General features: G+C 53.3%; 1 long non-coding RNA gene across 1 annotated transcript; it reads left to right on the forward strand.

The window, feature by feature from the left end:
- The first annotated feature begins 2,461 nt into the window (after window positions 1–2,461).
- LOC107676762 (uncharacterized) lies at window positions 2,462–2,766 on the forward strand. The gene is made up of 3 exons (XR_001632771.1): window positions 2,462–2,472; window positions 2,547–2,647; window positions 2,716–2,766. It is a non-coding gene; the product is annotated as an uncharacterized LOC107676762 (long non-coding RNA).
- Window positions 2,767–3,642: the final 876 nt, after the last annotated feature.

Raw genomic sequence — 3,642 nt, forward strand, 5'->3', positions numbered from 1 at the left:
TAGTGTCGCTGCCTGTCCTAAATGTCCCGCCATTGGATTACAATGAGCCGCCTGGAAAAGCATTTCCCGACGGCTTTTAGGTACCAACAATTGGGTTGTATCCTGCTTTGTCTGAGTGTCTTGTGTCACTCGGTACAACCGCTCCTTTAAAACAGCAAAATAGGGATACGAGAGCGGACGGTCGGGATGGAGAGGCTGACCGTCGATGGTCTGAACCTGTTCAAATGCCCGTTTCAGGGACTCATCCTGGGACTGTTCCAGGGGGAAATCATCACGTTCAGAGAGGATTAGCCTCTCATTCGCGCTCCGTTCCCCCGGCTCAGTATCCCGTGGTCCCGGTTCAGCCTCTCCCACCTGCACGTCCGCTCCGGCCTCCAGCTTTCTCTCTCCACAAGATACAACCGCACACAAACAACCCAGTAATTGACTAAAGGCTGGCCAATTCGTTCCCAAAATTAGCGGATGCCGGAGGTGCGGATTAATTGCGACCTCCACACTATGTTTTTGACCCCGAAATTGAATCAGCACGGACATTAGAGGATGTTCCACCACATCCCCGTGCACACACCGCACCGGAACCATGCGGCTTCTATCCAATGCTTCGAGCTGAATCAGGCTTTGATGGACCGAGGTTTGGTTACACCCCGAATCCACCAAAGCGAGATAGGTACCCCCCCTTAATACTCACAGGTATTTGGTACAGGCCAGCTTGATCGGGGGCAGCCTGTGGGTCGTCCGGGACCCGGATCAGTGCCCCGACCTCCATCACCGGGCACCGGTCAATGAAATGTCCGGGGTCCCCGCAACGCCAACAGGCCGGCCCAGACTTCCCCGCCGCCCTAGTGGCAGGAAGTGGGTCAAGGGACTGGCGTGGACAGAGCGTGAAAAAGGGAAGTGCTGTGGATCCTGCCCCGGCTAGCCCCGCCCCCCTGGGCGGTGCTCTCGGGCCAGCGGCAGACTCCGGAGGCGGCCCGCCCCTTCCCCGGGGAGGGACTCGAGGAGTGATTCCCGGACGGGACCTAGGAAAGGGAACAGGACGGGGGGAAGAAGGAACATTAGGAGAAGAGAGAGAGAGAGAGACTGCCGGCAGAGATTTGCCGACTCCTGGGCACGCCACCATCTGGTCCTCCGCCAACTGGATGGCCAGGTCCAGCGACGCCGGGCGGTGGCACTGGACCCACTCAGCCGTCTTCTTCGGGAGACGGCCGATAAACTGCTCCAGCACCACACGGTCGAGGATCTGCTCGGCGTTGCTTCCCCCCGGCCAGCAGCCATTTGCGGCAGGCGTCCCGGAGCTGCTGAGCCAACACGAAGGGCCGGCCACTTTCCCCCAGATCCAGCGAGCGAAACCGCTGGCGATGTTGTTCTGGGCTCCGGCCGACCCGCTGCAGGATAGCTCGCTTCAGATCGGTGAAGACCAGGAGGTTTTGAGTGGGCAGTTGTTGGGCCGCCACCTGCGCCTCCCCTGAAAGCAGTGGTATAAGACGCACTGGCCAGTGCTCTCGTGGCCACCCACATGCCTCGGCCGACTTCTCAAAGAGGTCGATGCTCTCGTGGCCACCCACACGCCTCGGCCGACTTCTCAAAGAGGTCGAGGAAAGCCTTTGGATCGTCCTGTGGTCCCATTTTGTTCAGGGGCAGATGAGAGGGACCGACGGTGGTCCTCGATGTCGGCCCTCCTGCCCGACCCTCCTGGTCCACCCAGCTCCGGAACAGCTCCCGGTCCTCCTGTTGCGCCTGCATCAGCGCGCGGAAACGACGCTCCTGGTCGTCCCGCATCTCCAGCAACGCCTGATGCTGCTCTTGGTGGAGGCCGGCGAGCGATTGGATCACTTCCGCAAACGGCGAACTTGGCGGTGACTGCATGATGGCAGCAGCCGGGCTTCTTCCTTCCCGGGTTTCGGCACCAGTGTAATGAGGTTCTTAGTAGGGAAGGAAGAAGTCGGAGTCAGCGTGACTGAGGCTCGGGTAATTTATTATACTTCCCGTAGGAACAGCGAAAACAGGCAGGCGCTCAGGCGCTGCAAAACAAACAAAACTTATATAGCACTTCTGCGGTTCTCTAGGCCCAGGCCACAGTCTTTCCCCCACGAGTCCTCAGTCTGTCTCATCTCTCCCTCTCTGTTTCCCCTGAGGCCTCGAGTCCTCAGTCTGTCTCCTCTCTCCCTCTCTGCTTCCCCTGAGGCTTTTTACGGTCTCTCCAGGCCAATCACTGAAACGAGAAGCAGGTGAATGTCATTTTGCACTTGACCTACTTACTCACCACTGGTCTCCGACCGCTCTCTCCCGCTGCAGACTCCGCTAAACCACGCCCCCCTCGGCACACTGTCTTTCCGGGTATTTAAGGCTGGAGTTATGTCACCTGGTGTACGTCACTGCTGGAACCGCACCTATGAGTACGCGTGTATAGATTCGCGTGGAATGGCCATTTGATGCATTGTGTTGGGTTGCAGGCTGTCTACTACATGTCAGGTATGTGTCTGCTCGTATTACGTGCTGCTCGTTTAGCATCGGGTGATGTTAACCGGTGCTTATTTACTACTTAGCTGTGAAATTCTTCAGTGAAGGTGTCTTCCTGCATGAGCTTCTATGCTTGTTATGAGTTGAGAGCAACGGTACAATTCGTGCGGCACAACGATCCGTTTCGGTAGGTGCGATCCGTTTTCTCTTGTTCACAAGAAAAGTGATATTTTATTAATCGCCCCTTTCTTTTAGTGCACTGAGGTTTTTCTCTGACGCTGTGCTGGTTAGTTGCGGGAGAAGGCGTTAAAGGAGGACGGTGCTGCTGTTTTCTTTTGTTATTTTCTTGTATTTTGTGCTTCTTTCCTGTTTCTTTTCTTTCTTTTGTTTACTTTAAAATAACATTGTGTTATTTTCCTGCTCTATATATTTTGTTTCTTGTTTGTTTGTTGTAAATATAACATTGTGATATTATTTCTTTATACATATCGTTTTCTTTTTGGTTTAATTTTCTTTTGTGTTTGTTTTAGGCAAAGTAGGGCCCGAGGCTGGGAGGCTAGCTGGTAGTGAATACTGGTGATGGTACAATCGTGTGGAGTGCAGTGTTGTTTGGATTCACGTTTTACTCTGTGTGAGTGGGTGTGAGTGTGTGCGTGGGATGCACTAGCGTACAGATAGGATCTTCGCTTCAGCTAGCCTGCCTTTGCTGCTGGAAAGCCTGTGCCTGTTTATTTGGTTGTTTTCCTTTGTGAGTATGTTTAAATTGTTTCTTTATCTGGTGTAGTATACAGAGCTGCCGATATATGGTGTTTAATTGTGATCCGACACGTGACATTGATGCCCTTGAGTGTTTTAATAATTTGTTGTGACAATTTGAATAAAGCGTTTGTACATTGTTTACACGTCTCTTTGGGTTTTACTTAGCCTACGAACCTGTGTCCCTGATTTGGGTGGTTATTTCTTAGCCTACGAACCTGTGTCCCTGATTTGGGTGGTTATTTCCTCGTTTCTTTACGGGGTGGCGTAGTCGGTTTTCTTTTGGTTTAGGGGGGTGCTTACTTAGTGGTACATTAACTCTCCTCCCCCTCCCCTCAGCATTGCCACATATAGGATGTTGCGCATGCGCGACTGAACGAATCACTCCCCGAGACGACTCGTTCTTCCCGAGTCACATTAAAGATT

This window comes from Sinocyclocheilus anshuiensis, unplaced genomic scaffold (assembly GCF_001515605.1).
Source record: "Sinocyclocheilus anshuiensis isolate Anshui unplaced genomic scaffold, SAMN03320099.WGS_v1.1 scaffold576, whole genome shotgun sequence".
Classification (NCBI taxonomy): Eukaryota; Metazoa; Chordata; class Actinopteri; order Cypriniformes; family Cyprinidae; genus Sinocyclocheilus; species Sinocyclocheilus anshuiensis.